This window comes from Mandrillus leucophaeus, unplaced genomic scaffold (assembly GCF_000951045.1).
Source record: "Mandrillus leucophaeus isolate KB7577 unplaced genomic scaffold, Mleu.le_1.0 Scaffold34, whole genome shotgun sequence".
NCBI lineage: Eukaryota > Metazoa > Chordata > Mammalia > Primates > Cercopithecidae > Mandrillus > Mandrillus leucophaeus.
Window position 1 is genome coordinate 5011570 of NW_012103587.1, and position 21368 is coordinate 5032937.

Here is a 21368-nt window from a genome sequence, read left to right on the forward strand (position 1 = left end):
AAAATCTCCTGAACTTTCTCTGTAGGTGCTTCCTTCATTCACTCACTAATTCATCCATCCATCTATCCAATCCATCCATCTATACTTACACAATCCATCCATCCATCCATCCATCATCCATCCATCCACCCACTCATTCAATCATTATTCCATTCACCTATCCACTCATCCATCCACATGTCTACCCATCTACCCATCCATCCACCTACCCACCTATCCATCCATCCTTCCACCCATGCATCTATCCACCCATCCATCCACGCACCCACCCATCCACCCACCCATCCACCTACCTACCTATTTATCCATCCATCCATCCATCCACCCATCCATCCACCCTTTCATTTATTCATTCACAAGCACCTACCATGTGCCAGGCTTTGTTCTAAGACCTGGGGATCCATGGTGAATGTGATTCACTTTCCTGCCCTCATCATGGTCACATACAATGAAGGATTCAGACAGTGTGCAAGAAAACAAACAAACACGATTTTTGGTTATGATAAAATGCTATGAAGATAATAAATGGGTGATTTAATGGAGGGAGACTGGAATGGGAGTGACAGAGCTACCTGAGACAAGTCAGGGAGGGCTCCCCAGATGAAGACCAGGGGGTGCTGTTCTCTAAGGAGGGAAGGTGCAAAGCAGACAGGCCAAGAGCAGGAGCTGCAGGCACAGGACCGAGTAAGGGAAAGTCCTAAGGCAAGAATAAGCTTAGCTAATTTCAGAAACAAAATGGGCATAGGTAGATGGTATGTGTATTTGCTGCCTGAACACATTTCAAAAAGTTTATAGGTCAGGTTTGAAGCATTTAAATTCAAAAATAATCAATGAATATACACAGCATTTGAAGGTGATTTTGTGTGTGTTATTTTTATTTCTAGTAAGTTTTACCTGATCAATGTAAGGAATGCATGAAGATTCACTGATGCCATAGGAAGATCAATTTATATCACAAAAGCAGTTAGGCATTTCTACATCTGTTATTCTGCCAGGAATTCCCCCAAGTACAACTTTTGCTTGACAGTCTTTCCTGAAACCATCTGAAATCATGAGTCAGTATGCACCAGCTGTATTTAAGACCAAAGGCTTAATGTATCCACATCTGGGGTAGGAGTCAGATGTAAAGGAAGCCCAACATTGCCTTGGAAGTTGTATAGGGTAAGTAGATGCTAACATTCACTTTCTTGCCTCAGTGGCTGTGGTTCTCACCTCTACTACTGTAACTAGAAGCTTAATATTCACTTTCATTCTTTGAAAAGGTGATAGTGTTTCTTCCCATCCAATAATGGAACTTTCCACTAGGTTGGTAACACAATTCAATTTTTAAGCCAAGCTAAGTCTGGTTTTGTCTTAACAATTGGGTTATTTAGCTTGACTCCTATAGAAAACCAAGCTCTTTCATGATGGGATGTGCAGCTGTGAATAGTACAACGTGGATGAATGTAATTATGGGATTTGTTAAGTTTGGTGAAAAGAAAGTGGGTTGGAAGGCTGCCATGTTTATCTATGGAAAGAAAAAAATGAAACATGTACAAATGATATATTAGAGGTTTAAAAAAGGCTCAGACATGCAAGGAAATTTGAACATTGACTAGATATTTGATGATATTTATATTTTTAATTCCTGTGAATGATTATAGTATTACAGTCATATTTTAAGAGTCCTCATTTTTTTAACATGCATGAAAAAATTACATTCTATGAAAAATACCTCTCAGTGGGGCTTTTTTAACCTTTGTAAAGTCTTCTGATCATGTTTTGTTTCCAAATTTTGTTCTGTTTGTATTGTTTGTTGTTGTCATTGTTGGTAATACACCGACCTAACCACCATGATATTTGGAATTCAACTCAGAATTTCCACAATCATAGAGAGAGGTCGTATTCATAATGCTTTATTCCTAAACTATTGAAAATTTCTCCTTCAAGAATTTGCTAGTATTTTGACATTTAGCCAAGAGTTTTCTTCTGAATCTACAGCAATGGACTCTTTTCATGTCTAGATTTGAATCCCGTGTACAAGAGAAGCTTCCAAATGTGTTGTTTGGCCACAATGAAGAATCCTTATTGAAAGATCCCTTGAATGGCATAATTGAATAGACGTAATTGCAAAGCTCTGTGCCATGTAAAATTGTAAATAGCACTGACAAAATAATTTATGCTCATTTATGATACAGTAGCACATTATGGCTCCAATTTTCATTTCCTTCATTAGCTAAGCTCATTTGTTTCTCTGGTAGACATTCCTTTTGTCTTATCTACAGTCCTTTTCCCAGAGAAATACTTGTGCATGTAGATGAGAAGAACTGAGCATAAGAGGGTGCTGATGACAGGGGATATAGGCACCGTATAACCTAAGCAGACATTGACACCACATCAAAAGAGGGACAGGTACTGTAGAACAATGACAGGTAAATATTGACTTAGAATAGTGCCTATTGCTGCTTTGGTTTCAGGAATGTCTTATAATGAATGAATGAAGTGGGTCACCACTACAATTACAGCAATAATGATAATGAGTTCAATAATAACATGAAAGAACAAGAAGCTTGCAATCAAGTCCCATATTCCTTGTGGGTGTGTTTAAGGAAACGTCATGTCATAGATTTGTTTTACTTTAATCACTTCCCTTATCATCTAGTTTATTACTTCTCTCCACCTTGTGTCAGGTTAGAAACCATCACTTCCCTCTGTCGCCCATCCTTAGCTGCAATATTCCTTCTTTATGTTGAGCAGCGGGAGATCTCTTTTCTTTCCACTTGTTCCAGCTGGAGACCATGGCATAGAAGCCTCTCACTTTCTGGGATTGTTGGAATAAAACTGAACCCCTTCCCCACTTTACTTGTTCAACCCAGAGGGAGGTTGAAGAACTGTGGAGCTGGCAGGATGCTTGCAGTATTTATTCTCCTTTTTCTAACTAGCAAGGTTAATATGTGAACATTGTGGTCATGTGTGACTTACTTGTAAGGTTCCTGGATTCTCTGTGTTTGGCCAGGTGAGAGGTGGCCCTGGTCCTCTATACCAGTGGGTCCAAAGAAAATTTGTACTTATTGAGTACAATGTAAAGGATAATTTTACTAAAGGCCCAACCATGTCTACTAAACCAGCAATAGGAGTAATAAAATTGCTCTGTTTGTCGTATTTTAATATAAATATGCCTCTACTTTTGTTTCAGTAGGTTCCAAACTCAGAGAGGAATGAGGTAGGGTTAACTGTTGCCCTCCTAAAACCCAAAAATGAACAGTAACATTATATTAAAAGGGTGGGCTGTTGGCTAAATACGGTTTTTTAAAGTATATTAAGACAGAGAACCTCATTAAGGTGTGTAGTGTCATGTTAATGGCACAGACATGTTTTGTTCATCCTCACATTTAAAACATGCAGTATTTAGTTGGTGGGGCTCAATGTTTTGTCTGAAAATTTTATCAGTTAAGAATACTGTTCATTTGAATTACAGGCTAAAATATAGCTACTTAGATGAGAGAGAAGTTTGTTTCTCTCTCATGAAAACATCTTAAGAAAGGGGTCTGAGGCTGGAATAGTGGTTTGGACCTAAAGGTCATCAGGAACCCGGGCTTCTTCCAGATTGTTGCTCTGCTCTTGATCTCCATTCGTCTTCATCTCGTTAGCAAGGTGGCAGCATCAGCTGCAGACACCATGTCTACATTAAAGCATATAGGAGAAGACAAATAAAAAACCTAGGTTGCCGTCCATAGGAGGAGCATGTCCTTGCTATGCTTTGGGAGTTGTCATATGACACTTCTGCTTTCATCTAGAATTTAGTTAGTTACCTGACATTCCCTTGACCCAAGGTGTGCTGGGTAATGTACACTTTATTCTGGACAGCTACCTATGAAGTCAAAAAACACAAATTCTATTCTTATGGGGGAAATGCATAGGGAGAAAACGAGTAGTCTCTTCCATAGGAAATACAGTTGCCTTTAAATGGTGAAGACTAACATTTAATATACCTGCAATTCTGAGCTCAGGTCAAGGTGTGCCATGTAGTCTGTGGCAGTGTAGGTGCATGACGGCACATTTTCAACATCTCAGCCAACTGTATGTTTGTTCAGATGGTAACAAAGACATTGAATAGAAGCAAATGCACTTGAACTTCAGTGGCAAAACTTCTAAGTACCCTGCAGAGCCTCAGTTTCCTTCTTTCTAAAACTGGCATAATATTATGTAACATTGTGATTATAATATTTGCCATGCCTACTTTCAAAGGTGTTATAAGAATCAAATGGCCAGGCTTAGTGGCTCATTCGTATAATCCCAGCACTTTGGGAGGCTAAGGTGGGTGGACCATCTGAGGTCAGGAGTTCGAAACCAGCCTGGCCAATATGATAAAACCCCATCTCTACTAAAAATACAAAAATTAGCCAGGTGTGGTGGTGGGCACCTGTAATCCCAGCTACTCAGGAGGCTGAGACAAGAGAATCGCTTAAACCTGGTATGCAGAGGTTGCAGTGAGCAGAGATCGCGTCACTACACTCCAGCCTGGGCAACAGAGTAAGACTCCGTCTTGAAAACAAAACAAAATGAAAAAGAACCAAATGAGAGAACATGTAGAAAGCAAATAGCGGGTATAAAAACAAAAATCTGATGATTTTACTTTGCATGCCATACTAGGAGTCCCCAGTCCATTGGGTATTTGAGACTCACATAACATAATGTGTCATAAGTACTTAGAACAGGGGCTGGGAAAGAGGAGGCACTCATTGTATGAGACTCATCTTTAGGAGGTTAAATAGAACCTTTCACCTGTAAATTAATTGGTTGGTTGATATAAAGTTGGTATCTTTTGGATAAAATAAAGAATATACATGCCTAGGACTATAAGATGTGGGGGAATTGAGATAAAATTTAAATCCACTGATTCCAACCATGTCCTCCATCAGTTTTCCCCATTCTTCCACATAGTGTATCACCAGGACCCTGCCTCCCTACCTGATGGGTATTCGCTTGGTTGATATCCTGGGATTAGTTCATCATTTGTACCTCACACCATATTGTCTCTGACAGGAACCATTAAAGAGAAAGACTTTTTGTTTTACACTGAACGATCTGAAGAGCCATTTTAAAGTAAAATCAAATAATGACATTTTTATAACCAGAGTAAATTTCTTTGCCTTTTCCGTCTTGTCAAATGCAGTGCCCTATTCATGGATGCTTATTGTTTAGACTCAGGTAGATTAGATTTCCTCCTCATTTTCCCTCTTCCTAAAGCCACGGGTGCTGATACCTGCTCAAAAAGATAACAACAATAACAGAGTGTAGTTGAGTTTGTGCAAAATTAGAGACACTGGAATGCTGAGTTCTTGTAGAATCAAAGTTGAGAAAAAAACTCTGGAGCAAAATATAATGCATCATTTAAGTGGATCCTTTCCAGTATCATGGAGGAAAAATCACTACTGTTTCTCATTTAAATAGATCATAATATTGACCATCTCATGGGGGTTTTGTGAAGATTCTATGAAATCGTATTGGCACACAGTTCCTGTTGAGTAAATGTTGAATATTCCTGTGGGAAACAATGGGCTTTAGTGAAGGTTCTCAGATGTCCTTGGATGGAGGAATTGGATGACAGTTTTTCCTGCAGTCAGGGGACTCCGAGGGTGAGCAGCTTCCCACCTGGGCCCTGGTCTTAGGAAACTTCACCCTAGGCTCATGTCGGGGGTGCAGGTAGGAAAAAAGCCTCTAAAGGGGCTGGGTTATCTTTGCCAAATGGGAATGTATTTCCAGTATTCACAAATCTTCTAACGTTTCACAGAAAGCCAGATATTGCTATTTTTTGTAAAATATTTCATTTTTACAAGTTGGATATTAATTTTAAATTTTTAAACATTCTGTAAGGCAAACGCAGTGTGTTTGCAAACAGCGTTGGGCCAGATAACCACCAGTTCACTTACTGCCTTTGCTCTGAAAGAATACAGTCTATCCCCGGGGATGCTGTTTCGTGGGAGAATCTCAAAGCAAATGAATGTAAAAAATATTGCTTATATTTTTGTCAGCACATGTAAAATGGAATCTTGGTGGAATAAATGGAATTTGGAGAATGCATGAGACTATCCCGACAGGGTTGAGTAGCATAGAGTTTGGAGAGGGTTAGCTTCAGTTATAGTCTGGTTTCTATTGTTATATCCAGTTACTGAATTTACCTCTCTAAATTCAGTATTTCGTCTGTGAAAAAGGGATGATAATGCTCCCCGCACACACAAGCATGCACTCACCTACACACATCAGGTTTTTGTGAGGATCTCGTCAGTGAGGCAGGTTAAATCTTTAGATCATGAGCCAAACCCAGTGAGCTCCTAGAAATGGCAGCTGCTTCCTTCGTTCAGTCCTAGCTGCCGCTACCCTTCATTCAGCTCAAGAAAAACAGCCTTTATTTAACTGAGACTGGCTTGTGAGCAAGACTACTCTTGGGAGCACATTAATTTGTATTTGCTCAGATTTGGGGTTTCTTTAAAGTCCAGTGGAACACAGGTGCAATTGGCACTGGTTTTTATGTATTCATGATGTGTACTCCTTAGTAATTCCCTGGAAGAGACATATGTGTTATGTGGGTTTTCAAGCTATACTTACTTGCAAGTTAAAACTGCAGAGAACTTTATAGTTTCAGGACTGGTGGGAACTGGCTCATTTAAGAAAATCTATGATGAGAGAGGTCTCCTTCTGTGTGTTTCCCTGACATTATAGCCTTGCATCTATTATTTATTTTTCTATTTATTATATTCGTTGGCACAAAGATGCAGCCATACCAAGGGGAGAACATGCTAGTAGGAATTAGAGTGGGGTTAGCTTTCCCCACCCTATGCTTTTCCAATCCCTGGATAACATTTTCCCCCTTTTCCGCTGTAAATGCTTACTTCAAATATTATTTTGATGTACTTTCCCCCAAAAAACCCTTTCATAGGCGTAGTTATGGAATCTTAGATTCAGGGACTGGAAATGGATATAGAAATTTTGTCGCTGGTTCTCTGGGGAAATAGCTCATGCTGTTACTCCTGAATCCTAAGTAGCTGCCTTATCACTTGGCTTGGAATGCTAGGAGAAAGAGCTTGCAAAGAGCCATTGCAGCCACTGAGTTTCCTCCTCTTTCTTCACAGATGAGGGAGGGAAGCCTTCCCAAAGTGGGTTGCATTTTTCCCAATGCATAACGAATTTGCAATTGAAATGTAAGAGAACGTACATCTTTTGTAAAATCCTAAAACCTTTTATTGTCATGAAAGGAAATTTTATCATAGAAACACTTAAAGACACAGTAAAAGCAGAAGGTAGGAAAAGGACTCAACTAAATCTACTGACAGTGAACATTAGTCCATTTCCTTAATTTCCCCCTGTACATTTTAATTGTATCCTATTCATGTCGGCATATAGATTTGAATTCTGCTCCTTTTGGTCAGTATTAAGTATAAACATTTTTTGTCTTATTATTCCATATTCTTTGTAAACACATTCATGATGTTGCAAATATTTCATCTGTAGACTTGCCATAATTAAGCAGGGTCTTAGTTTGACATCTTGGGATGGTTTCTGATCATTACTATTATACATAGCAGTAATAGTAATAACCAACATTATGGAGCATTTGCCAATGTCAGCCACTGTGTTCAGGGTTTCATATGCATTATTACATGGATTTCTCAATAGCAGCTGAGACAGTTTCTATTGTCATCCCCATGGGCAAATGAGGTCACCGAGGCTGAAAGAACGTATTTAATGAGCCCAAGGGCCGATGGCTCACACGTGTTAGAGGCAGGATTGGGTGGTTGGAGTTTTCCGGTTTTTTCTGTGTTTGGATTCATGACCAGAATAACAACGTGGAGCCCTGCCTAGATTTAGGCGCATGGCAAAGCAGGTGGAGCATCCAAAGTGCGGCTGGATTTCCAGAGACTGACCTTCTCTCTTGCCTGAATGAACCAACAGAAGTGATGTTCTTAATGGAACAGGTGCTTCCTCAGATCAGTTGGTTTTTTCCTCCTTGTTACTTAGGCAGCTCCTGTTTCTGTCAGAAAGTTGGGGGTCTCATTTTAGGACCCAGAGGAATGTGCAATTTCTATTTCTTTTTGGGAGGCTTGGGGGTAGAGCGGCATTAGGTAGAGTTTGGGGTTGCCTCCGAAACGTCTCAGAGGACTGACTACACAAATACTCTTCCACAGAGAGATCAGTAGAGGCCACACCAGCCCAGAAGTCCTGAGATTGAAGGTTTAGTCTGAGCTCCACCTTGTGGTAGCTGTGGGCATGCAGGAACGTCCGTTCGTACTCACCTCAATTTCCTCATCTCTTAATTAAGGAGGGGAGTGTTTTCTCCTCCTGTGTCCTAGGAAAAGAGTATCTTGAGAACCAGTGGGAGAATTATGATGTCCTGTTTGTTTCTTCCTATCTGGGTCCAATTTCTCCTTCTGATAAGAACCCCCAGCTTTCCTCTGAAGATGAACTTTTTCCTCACAGTCTATGTCGTTCCAATGGGGCTGAGTCGACTCTGTGGCTCTCTGTCCATGACCTTTCTGAAGCCAAGAAAAAATACACACCCTCAATAACGGCTTCAGATATGTATCTGTGATCCAGGCCAGATCTCTCAGAGCAATGTTTGAGGATGAGGTAATCACAAAGCAATCCAAAATTGAGCACACTTCCCAGCCTGTTCCATGGAGCTTGTTCCATTTATAGGCCATCAGTCCCTCATGTCTCTGTCATGGTGTATACAGCTCTGGCTGCCTGGGCTGCCACTTTCCATCTTCATCCCTGCGTAATCATCTGTGTTGACATGTGTTGCATTTACCTGCTCAGCATCCATCCTCCCCTCCACCCCAACCCTGTCTGATGTACTAACTTGCTGGAGCTGTCAATCAACGTGCCCAATGCTCTCTTGGCAGAGGGGTAAGGGAGCAATCTAGGACATGCACATACTCTCCTCAGCAACATAAATCTTGAGATGGAAAGTCTGAAAACAGTTGGAGCTGCTTTATCCATTTGTTGCTGTGGCAACAAATACATCCTCTTAGCTCCTGTTCAGTTTCTGTGCTTCCCAAAGCCTGCTTTTTCTCTTTACCTTTGATGCTGTAATCAATATTATTTTTCTTTCAGTAGAATTCTGTTCTGGGGTAAGATAACCAAATTTGTTTCAAAGAAAAATTGCACTCAACCTTTCCCTTCTCTACATTCTTGATACTCTTTGCTTCTTTCCTTCTCATAGAACTTAGCCATCCTTCTCTTTATCTCCTATTCCATTCTGTCCAGCTTTATGAGAAGAACCCAATAGTACATTGCTATTGCTGTTTATTTGAAGATTCCTCTTTCCATAAGCTGGGATGCCTTTGAGCATCTGACTGCCTGATAACCTTTAAGACCCAGTGCTGATGTCTGCGCTGGACATGAGAAGGAACCAAATATTATTGAATGGGAGTTGCACTTTAATTAGTTGGTAAAGCAGCAAGTGAAAACTAATTAGGCAGGTAAGTGAGGGAGAGCTGTCCCAGATCAATTGCCCATGTGTTCTTTTTGTTTTTGTCTTCTTTTGTTTTGTTTTGTTTGGTTAATTTGTTTGTTTGGTTGGCTTTTGAGACAGCATTTCACTCTGTCACCCAGGCTGGAGTGCAGTGGCACAATCTTGGCTCACTGCAACTTCTGCCTCCCAGGTTTAAGCAATTCTCCTGCGTCAGCCTCCTGAGTAGCTGGGATTGCAGGCATGTGCCGCCACGCTCAGTTAATTTTGCGTTTTTAGTGGAGACAGGGTTTCGCCCTATTGGCCAGGCTGGTCTGGAATTCCTGATCTTAAGTGATCTGCCCACCTCAGCCCCACAAAGTGCTGGGATTACAAGCATGAGCCACCACACCTGACCTAATTGCCCGTATGCTCTTGAGCCTATTCTAAACAACACTGAAATCAAAAGCCTAAGTTAAGTGAGTTCAGATGAAAACGCACAGACCCACAAAAATCTGAATTATTATCTTCAAGTCATAACTAATTTTCACTTTTCTGTATATTGTTCTTTTTTTAAAAAAGAAGATACAGAGGCGTGTATATGGAAGGAAATTCTTGAAAAGGTAAACCAATTAACCTTTACCAGGAAGCTAGTACAAAGAGAAGGAGTGGTAAAACGACATCATTTGTAAAGATCAGATTTCTCGCTCCTGCCAAAAATATGCCTACGAATGCCAGGAGACAGACTACATTTACTCATTTACTCTACCTTGTAATCTACAGGTAACTTCTTAATGAAAAGCTAACTTTTTCTTGTCACCCTGTTATTCTTGCTTTCACATTTTTGGTTAATTGTGGGTTATCTGGGCTACACATATAAAGAAACAAAATATATCTTTACTTATATTAGTCTTTTTAAATATGGAACTTTTCAAACATGCATGAAGATAGAAAGAATTATATGACTAATCACCCTGTACTTCTTGAAGATTTTCCACAATTAGGCTGGGTGCAGTGGCTCACGCCTGTAATCCCAGCACTTTGGGAGGCCCAGGCAGGCAGATCACCTGAGGTCAGAAGTTTCAGACCAGCCTGGCCAACATGGCGAAACCCCGTCTCTATTAAAATTACAAAGATTAGCCAGGCATGGCGGCACATGCCTGTATTCCCAGCTACTCAGAAGGCTGAGGCAGGAGAACCACCTGAACCGGGGAGGCGGAAGTTGTAGTGAGTTGAGGTTAGGCCACTGCGCTCCAGACTGGAAGATAGAACAAGACTCCATCTCAAAAAAAAAAAAGAAAAAAAAAAAGCTTTTCCACAATTATCAATATTTTGTTTCATTTGTTTTATCTCCACTAATACTTGTCATTATTATCACCAACAAAGCAAGATTATTATTTTTTAAGTTCCCAGACTTCAAGTAATTTTATCTGTAAATATGGTGGTATGTATTGCTAATAGAGAACCTTTTTAAGTAACTAAGATACATGATCGTACATAATGCAATCATAGTCAGCAATATTCATGTCATATTGCTCAATACCAATCTATTGTTACACTTCTCTGCTACCTTAAAAATGTCTGCCTAGAGTTCATTTAAATTAAGGTCCAAACAAAGCCAGATGCAGTTGTTTTCTTTGGTAGGTGCGTTCCATAAATCTTTTCTAAGCTTTTTCAGTTTCTTGTACGTTTCCTCTTTATCTATGCCATTTATTTGTTTTCATATAAAAATGATTTTCCAATGGATTTTTCAGATTCTACATTGGGCTGCGTGCAGAAATGAGTCAGCACAGCAGGATGGAGACTACTCTCCACAGAAAGGTGTTCTTGCAAGTCGGCCCTTGGTTGATGTCTAGGAATTTGGATTTTGGGAATGTGCCTGCCGTTCCATGGTAAGACTAGCTCACTATGCCTGGACTGTTCAAACAATATGATTTATTCTGAACACCTGCTTTTCTTTCGGGAGTCTGGCATTTTGGTATGTGCCTGGCAAAAGATCTTTATGTGACCAGCTCCCAGAAAACCTTGGGTGCCGAGTCTCTAATGGGCTTCCCTGGGCAGAAACACGGCCTACCTGTTGCTATATTTTCATAATTGGCGGAAGAATGGATTCTGAGAGCCTCATAAGAGGGAGAGAGCACCGGAAGCTGACACGGAGATTCTGCAGGCCCTGCCAGTGTCTTTGACCCCTGGGATCCAGTGTGTATTCCTATCACATCCCTGTTACAAATCTTAGTCATGAACACAACTGTATGCTAGCTAGCCCTATGAAACTTTCTAGGAAAACTCCAGAGGGAGGGTGGTCTTGAAGGCCCTCCACAGAAGTCGATTATGTTATCATGGCCTCTCCAACACATTCTTACATCCCCATGTTTTCTGTAAACTGGATTTTTTAAATACTGAGACTCAGTTGTATTGGAGGGAGGAGTAGATTAGAAGTGGGCTTGTACTTCTTTTATTTCATGATCTCAGGAGGCAGATAATAGCAAGTCATCTTCCCTTCAATTATGTTCTGATTGATCAGTAGAGGGAAGCATAGAGTCATTTTGTCATGGTTTTAAAGAAGTCGAAATATGTGTAGATGGGTGTGTGGGAAGCTAGCTTACCACAGGTGAGGCTGGACCAGTTATTGAGTTCTTGACTTTCAGTTCCAAACCCATCTGTTTTGATTCCCTCTGTAACACCGGGGCTGAACTTTGTAAACACTGCACATTTGTTAGCTGGAACAACTTACAAAAGGATTGTACTTCTTCTCCTGATCCCAATACTCTCCTTCTTATTCCCATAAGGAAGTAGTCACCAGGAAACTCTCTTCCAATAGGCAGCTTCTTTGCCATAACGCGTGGGGCTTCAATAGTACATCCGTCCAACAAGTTTTGCTGGTGCCCCAGTGGGTGGTTTCTTGCTGGCCAGGCCCAGCCTGCTGTACCTCACCAAACCTCTCCACCTGGGTTCAGAGCCACATCCCTTCCAAAGAGTCTGATCTCAAACTTGGAGACGGCCCTTTCCCAAGTCTCTTCTGTCTTTGGCATGCCGCTTCAGTCCCAGAGGTAGTGCCTGCTCCCCACATCTGTGACTGCCATATCCTTCAGATTGCTTTTTACCCTTCTTAGTACATGACCCTCTTTTACATGCATCCTTTATACGTGATATGCAGCCCCGCCCCTTCCCTAACATGAGGAAAAACAGGCCTCAAGTCATTGCATCATAATAACAGTTGCATTAGTTACTCCTCAAATTTAGTCAGGGTCCCACTGACTGTTCTGTTACCTGAAAGCTAAATTGTGTAACAATAGCTTATAATTTGTATGTAAAGTAATAAAGGGAAGGAGAAAAAGACAATAAAAGTTATTATTTATAAAAAACAAACACACATAACAAGGAAAGAGAAAATATGCAAAAGCATAGAATGCTGATTTCTGCTTATGTAGACATGTGCCAGTATTTTCTTAGGATCCATTCCATATTTCCACACTTCTCTTGCTCTCAGCCAAGAAAATCAATTAGTCAAGATTCCTTATCGGTAGAGTAACTCAAGCCTTCATTTCTAAAGAATCTGAATCTTCAATAGTCCTATTTTTGATTGTTGCTTTGATTTACACTAAAAATTAATATGATGATTTTCATTTTTTCATTGACAGATAAAATGGTTTGTATTTTCTGTGTACACTATGATGCTCTGAAGTATATATACATTGTGGAATGGCTCAATCCAGCTAATTCGCATATTCATTAGCTCTCATAGTGCTCATTTTTGTGGTAAAAACACTTTACTCTCTTAGCATTTTTCAAGAATACAATATATGATTAACTCTCATTGTCATGTGCAACGGACATCATTCACTTATTCCTCCTGCCTAACTGAAATTTTGTATCCTTTGAACAACACCTCCCTAGCTCCCTCCCAGGATCCTTGCTCTGATCTGTCCATCTTTACTACTGAGCACAGAAGCACCAGGAGACATCAGGATCAATAAATCACTGGGTTCCAGTGAGTCCTCCTTGCTCCGTTTACTAAACACGAACCCAATCTCCTTTTGGTAATTTGGTAATTTCCACCCCCAGCCAGCAGAGGCGCTCTTTTCTTGCCTATTTGTTTAGAGATGGCTGTCTCATCCTTCAATTCAGTAAAACCATTGTTGAGTCCTCTGCTGGGCCAAGACATTGTCTTATGGCCTTTGCAATTTTATGATTACAACCCAGATTATTTCAGAAATTTTTTCAGAGTGAGCTTATTGCAAATTTCATACACTGCATTTTATTTTGTTCATTGGCTTATTTCAGTTCTGAAACTGGCCAATGCAATTAGCATTGTTCTTAAATAGGAGCACATTTGGACAACTTTGAAAGGCCAGTCTCCTACTCCTAAGCCAGCAGTGCCTGTTTTCAGCAATGCATATGCAAAACAGGCAATGTTTCCCCAGAGCAGGGTCTGCCTTCCTGAGGGCCCTGGCTTTCAAACTACTGCTCACTCTGTGTCAGTGGCACAAAATCAGTTTAATGGATTGGAACCAGGTATTAAAAAACAGAATAGGCTGAAACAGAACAGAATAGAGAATAGAGTAAGAAATGTCAGAGCACATTATAGGTAGTAAGGGTGTATACAAATTTATGAAACTTCTCTTTGAGTTTTGAATGTGTATGATCACATACTACGTCATTAACAGAAAATGTAATTCTTGCTGTGGGTTATGCTACAAAAGTGAAGTTCACTTTTCTACAACTTATACTATGAAATGGCTAGTGCTTACACCTAAATGCAGAGAACAACCTTGTATGGGTAATACAGTGATGTTAATTTAAAAGAAACACTCATCCATAGGTTTCAGCTTTAATTTAAAAAAAGATAATCATAATAACACACAAAACTCACACTCATGTACATGTAATTACTCTCTCCCAGGTCACATTGTTAGTGTGCCTTACTACAGACTTATTCTTCACTATCTCAGTGAATCACCACCTATCCCCTTGGAATCGACATTATTATTATCCTCATTTTTCAAATGAGGAAACTGAATCACAGAAAGGTAAAGTAATTTCCTGAAGGTTGCACATTTAGGAAGAACTGGAGCTAGAATTCAAACACAAACAGGCAGCCTATGTTTCCCTGAATCTATTGGCATTTCTTACCTGGTCATCTGGAGAAGAGAGATGAATGGGAATTTGTTTCATATTCCTATTTGCATAAAGCCAATTTATTTCTTAAGTGATAGGCAGTTAGTCTTGGAGTAAGGAGGGTGATATCATGTTTAAATTGAGCAGCAGCTAGCTCCAAAATTGTGGCAGCATCAGTAAGAACTCTGATATTGTTTGTGAGTCTAGTGGAGAAGTGTGGTGAGTGATTAGCAATGTCTGCCATGGGCACAGAATGAGATAATGGCACACATGCCACCAAGTAAGCGTCCTGCAGTATTTCTCTGAAGCACTGTGGCCTAGGCCTAGGTTCTAGTTCCTGAAGAAACAGAGGTGAACAAAAAAGACAAATGAACTTTCCTATGCAGGAAAGACAATAAAGATAGATAATAGAATGAATACTTGAATACACACACCATTTTAGGTAGTCACTTTGGATACTAAGAAGGAAAGAAAAGCAGTGCAAAGAAAAAGAGATGGCACAGAGGTAGGCAGTGACCCACTGAGGTATCAGGGGAGCCATCTCTGCATCTCTGCAGAAGGGATGTTTACTGGGACAGAATAATTGTATTCTCTTTGGAGAGAGTGAGCCCACAGATAGCCGCAGAAAGAGCATCTGAGGCAGAAGAAATAGCAGAAGAACATGCCACTTCCTTGCCTTACTCAAGGAATAGGCAAGACCTGTCCTAAGCTTTTTGGCCTTCTAGATATAATTTTGAATTGTACAAAAAGCTCAGAAGCATAAGCATGAGCATGCTACAAGAATTTGTAGAGAAGCAAGTGTCTTTTATTTTGGACTTTTTAAAAAAAATTATTTATTTTGAAATAGAGTGTTGCTCTGTCATCCAGGCTGCAGTGCAGTGGTGTGACCCAGGCTGCAGCCTCCACCTCCCAGGCTCAGGTGATCCTCTCACTTCAGCCTCCCAAGTAGCTGGGAGCCACAGGCTCATGCCACCACACCTGGCTAATTTTGTTTTATTTTTTTTTTTAGAGACGAAATCTCAGTATGTTGCCCAGGCTGGTCTCAAACTCCTAGGTTCAAGCAATCCTTCCACCTCGGCCTCCTAAGGTTGCTGGGATCATAGACATGAGTCACTTTGTACATTTCAAAGTTTTTTTTTAAAGTAATTTATGAGAGGCACATAAACAAAAAATATCAAAATACTTTATAAATTGTGTAAGTGTTGTCTCAGTTAATAACACATTTGAGGTCGCCGTTTGGAATTCCTTCTAGGTCTTCATGATGTGCCTGCTAAGAAGATATTTGCTCATTTCTCTGTGGCAACCAGAACCAATTTCAGAATAAGGTCATTTTTAAAATGTAAAGAAATTATACATTATACGACACCCCATCCAATTTGGTTCTACGTTCCAATGACCTAGTTAAGTTTTTCTCAGCTGGGAATGATTTCTTCCCACAGAAGACATTTGGTAATGTATGGGGACTACTGAGGTTATCCCAATTAGAGAATGGTACTGACCTCTAGCCGGCAGAGGCCAGGATGCTGCTAAAAATCCTACAGTGCACAAGAAAGACCCTATGACAAGGAAGCATCTGACTTATAATGTCAATATATAAAAGCCTGAAATGCCCTGATTTAGGTAGAAAGCACTGTTAACAAGTGGACACTGAATCCCTTGTCTCTGCTCTGATTTTCTGCAGTTGCCATGGAGACCAGGTGATACATGGATGCAAATTCAGTGGCTGTGCAGAAGTTTCAAGGTCAGGGCAAGGGAAAAGACAGACAGTAAATGAGACTGCAGAGGCAACACTAACAAGCAAGGTTCTGCAAGGGCTGAACATCACATTCATCACACTTTGGAGTTTGCCCTCGGAGATCCCCCTCCTGGAGCAGGGGAATTCCTGATCTATCAACTTCTGTGTCAGTATCCTGAACCGGAGGACCGGCTTGTTTTCCCTTCTTCTCCATACTCAAGAAAACACCTTAATGAGAGAGCTGGCTGCAAAATCCCTTTCAAGAGATCATGGTCATCACAGTCAGAGACATGTCAAAGCACAGGCAGTGCAGGCTGGGTGGAAATGTGGTTTGGAAATTCAGAAGGAGTTTACCACTTGGATAACAGATGCATTGTGTCATTTCTTCTGGTGGTCATTTTGACATCGCAGCAATCATCTTGAATTTTGCTATTTCTTTCTAATTTTAATTCCCTTCTATTTGGCTTTATTATTAATCCTGAGAAGGCTTTTCTTTTTTTTTTTTTAAAAAAAAGACAAATATTTGGTATTGATCATCTTACCAAGGAGAACAGAAGAGTATGGCCATGTTACCTGAGAGTTATTAATGCTATTGCAGCATAGGATGGAACAATTGAGGCTTCATTTGTGTGGGGAGAGAATTCAGTCTTCTTCAAAGCTGATCTCTCTCTCTCTCTCTGGTGTGTGTGTGTGTGTGTGTGTGTGTGTGTGTGTGTGTGTGTGTGTGTGTGTGTATCTAATACCAGGATCTCATTTTATCTGTAATTGAAACGTAAACTAATGGACTAATATTAGTCTATCACCTATCGAGAAAAAGAGAGTCTTCAGTGATCAGAAATCAACTTAATACACTCTAAGTCCTTTTAACATCTTACACCACTTAAACCACACAGGCACATGCATGGGGTGAGTGTAAAAACAAATGGACACGTCATAGAAGACAGTTCGCAATTTTATCAGAAGTCTTAAAATATATTTACACTATGAATTCGTGTTTCACTGTGAAGAATATATCCTAAGGAAGTAATTTCAGTGCTGCAGTTAACGATTGCTTCTGCCTGCCCTGGAAAGTTTGTTCCTTCCGCTACTGGCACCCAAATTCCCTCTGGGAATGTCTCTCGTGCCCACTCTCCCCGCATGCGTTTACGTGGGGCTGGTGCCCTCCTCTGCTTAGAGAGCAGTCCCAGTGTCAGGTCTAAGGAATTAGTGAATGTCATTGTTTTGCACTGTAATCTGTTCAAAGCTCTAGGCCAGGCATGTCCCAGAACATTAATAGAACTGTGGAAATAAGAAGGTCTCTTAATCACACGTATTGCTGGAAGGATATGAGCTTGAAAAGGTAGGGTACCACCACACGGACAGAACCTAACTAAGAAGGTATCTGTCACAGAAAACAGTAGGGCTGAGCATGTGAACCTAGAACGGACGCCTGGCCTCTCTCACCATCGGTTAGAATCTTGGCTTGAGGAAGACAGAGCTTCTGTGTGCACTGCTGTATCTCTGCTACCAAGAATGTCATTTGAGAGATGCTCATAAATTGTGGGATAAAGACTTTGGGGAACAAACTCCAGATGCGGGCCCTCGAGGACCTCCACGAAGCCATTCCTAAAGCCAATGTGCTTCTTTCCAGTCACGACATTTCACACATTCTTGTTGTGTGGGTGTGTGTGTGTTTTCTGGCTTAAGGCAGCTTGAATTGGGTTCATAACAAATGAACATTTCTAATACAAGAGATGTCTGCACAGGGGTTTATTCACGATACTCGTCTCACAGTTTGCTCTGTACTGTGTGTATTTTGTATTTCGCTAGCTGGTGAGGATGAACGTGAGACAGCCAAGTAGAAAGGGCTCCCCGAAAGAACCTCGGTCCGGCCTGAACACGGGGAGGCCGCGCGCTGGGGTGCGGGCTCGGGAAGTTCGCGTCCTTTGCAGGAGGGAGGAGCCTGGCCTCTCCTGTTCTGGGGTGAAACTGGGGATTCCGTCTGTGAGGCAGGCAACTGGCTAGCAGAACTCTCGCTTTGCTGAGAGTTCCTGTTTTCCTTTTTTATTTTTTCTTTTTGCCCAATCCATTTTATTTTTCTCACCTTTCAAGGTGTCTGCAAGCCTAATCTTTCACGGCCGTGTGAGAAGAACCTGGCTTTTAGCTGAACTAAAAAGAAAGGCCTACTACAAACGGGGTCACTGTTGCAGAGAGATGCTCTTAGATGCCATGCATTTAATGAGCACAAGTTTAGTCTTGTGTAGGTTGGTCCACCCATACATTTCCCAGAACCCCTAAAGGGGCTTATGGGTATCACCTTAATCACCTTACAGTTCTCTGAGACGTCTTGAGATTTTATATCCTAGGTCCAGTTTTTCTGTAGTTCCAGGGGATCTACAGCCCCTTTATGCCTTGGGCCAGCATTTCACAATATCCCCCTAAGTCCACCTCCCTGTGAATCTGCGAAGTGAGTGTGTGTTACCAAATCTGTAACATAACCGAAATAAGGCTCAGCTCATATCCAGCCAGGAAATCTGTTTACATTTACAGTGATAGAAAATAGCATCAGCATAAGTGGCCAACAATAGATTTAATAAGAACTTTTTTTTTTTTTTTTTTGAGGTGGAGTTTTGCTCTTGTTGCCCAGGCAGGAGTGCAGTGGCACGATCTCAGTTCACTGCAACCTCTGCCTTTCGAGTTCAAGTGATTCTCCTGCCTCAGCCTCCCGAGTAGCTGGGATTACAGGCATACACCACCATACCTGGTTAACTTTGTATTTTTAGTAGAGATGGAATTTCACCATGTTGGCCAGGCTGGTCTTGAACTCCTGACCTCAAGTGATCCACCCACCTCAGTCTCTCAAAGTGCTGGGATTACAGGCATGAGGCACCGCTCCCGGCACATTCAATAGTTTGTCATACAGTTATTAAAACCAAGTTCATTTAATGCACTCACTTAACAAATATTTTTTGTGCCCTGTTCCCAGATTCCCAAGCTGGTCCTGGGAGACAATGGTTTAAACAAATGTCTACCTCGCCTCTGAGTAACTGATACTTGCTTTCCAGTAGGAGAGGTGGATAATAAGTCAATAAGCTAAATAATTACAAACTATAGTAACTCTATAAAGAAAAAGGAGCTGTGATAAGAAGTAGAAAAGATAAAGCCTATTTTCTCTAGGGGTAGTCAGAGAAGGTCTCTCAGAGGAGGTATTGACTCTGAGACTTAAAAAAAAGGAGGAACCAGCCATGCATAGCAAAAGAAAGTCCTCGTGCGCTCAGGGAACCAACCAGTTCCTGTGCAGCTGGTATGTCGTGAGTCACAGGAAAACAGTAGGAGATAGAACTGAGGTGGAGGTGAGGAAGGAGTAGTCTTCCTGGTTCCTTTCCACCTCAGTAAGGAAGTATGATTTATGTTTGCTTATTTTCATGAGAATATATCACTGAAGAATAAGCAAAGAAAAACATATTACATGCATGCAAAAAATGCATTATCATTCATGGATAGAAATAAATGTTGGAAAGGAATACTTCAAATATTCAAAAATATAATGGGTTTATGAGTGATCTTTTTGTTACTTCTTTTTGCCTATCTACGAGGGACATATGTAAAAAGAAAAAGACCCATAGTTTAAACACAATGACACTGTAGAAAACTTAACAGATGCCTGCGTGTAATGTGGTTGGCAAACACTGATGACTCGGCATGTGAGGCACAGGCAAATCCTAATGGAGGGCTGCTCACCCTCCAGAGAAGCGGACCTGTCATTGCTGCTCTCCCGTTAACATGTGAGGTCATGTGCACAGATCCTCAAAGATGACTCTTTAATGGGATGTGGGCACCATGATATATAATTCTACAATTTTCATACCGTGGCTCATATGCCATTTGAAAGCTGGCAGAAATAAACCCTTGAGAACTGACATGACATCTCCCTAGACCCCAGAAATTTTGTCACAGGAAATATTTTGATTGTGTTAATCACTATTGAATTGCCCATTCCCTGCCTTCCAATCAGCCCATGTTTAAAGCTTATTTTCTGTGCCGATCAAAGATTTCTTTCAGATAATCATAAGAACTCTTCTTTGGGAGCTAACAAATGTACTCATTGGGTTTCACTGTCTACACCTCCAAGGGAATGCTGGAAGACATGATGCGTATCCTAATGCTACTCACTTTATAGCTGTACTCAGATAAATGTGAATTTGGTTTCAATCTTCAAATGCATTGTCTGACATGAGTTGTGTAGACCACTGCTCCATGATTACATTCGGGGAGATTCAGAGGTTCGTGACTGTGTCTAAGCCAAAAATAGTGGCAGTATGTCATATGAAATAAAAGTGAGTAAAAGATTACATAACGGAAAATATGAAAAGTGAATTTCTCCAGGGTATGCCTTCAAGATTGCAGCCAACCACATCTCCCAACAAGAGAAACTAAAAGCACACAGACAAAATATTTTTAAGCTTTTTTTTTTCTTTTTTTTTCTGACAGAGTCTCACTCTGTTGCCAGGCTGGAGTGCAGCGGTGCGGTCTCAGCTCACTGCAACCTCCGCCTCCTGGGTTCAGGCGATTTTCCTGCCTCAGCCTCTCCAGTAGCTGGGACTACAGGCATGCACCACCACACCCAGCTAGTTTTTGTATTTTTAGTAGAGATGGGGTTTCACCATGTTGGCCAGAATGGTCTCTATCTCCTGACCTCGTGATTCGCCTGCCTCAGCCTCCCAAAGTGCTGGGATTACAGGTGTGAGCCACCACACCGGGCCTAAGCTACCTTTTTCAAGACATTGGAGAGCCCTAAGGGGAGGAGGCCATGAGCGACAAAGACCTCGGTATAAAGGAGCCCGGTTGGTGTCAGCTGCTGTTTTTCACAACCTTTATCCATTTAGGCAGTTACCAGCTTCAGTGTGATGGGGTGGGGGACTGGGAATCTCAGAGAAATCCTAGCATAAAACAGAAGCCAGGTAGCATTCTCAGCAGCCTCACAAGGACAAGGAAATAAAAATTGGAGTTCATGGTCATCAAGGTAACTCGAACTTTAAAGGCTAAGGTCTAAGAGAAATGGGAAAAACAGAAATGAACTCAGAGAGTCTTCTCAACTGAAGGCAT

General features: G+C 41.1%; 1 long non-coding RNA gene across 1 annotated transcript; it reads left to right on the plus strand.

The window, feature by feature from the left end:
* Positions 1-1046: 1046 nt before the first annotated feature.
* Positions 1047-18011, plus strand: LOC105545844. The gene is made up of 3 exons (XR_001007002.1): positions 1047-1161; positions 13328-13421; positions 16230-18011. It is a non-coding gene; the product is annotated as an uncharacterized LOC105545844 (long non-coding RNA).
* The last annotated feature ends 3357 nt before the right edge of the window (positions 18012-21368 follow it).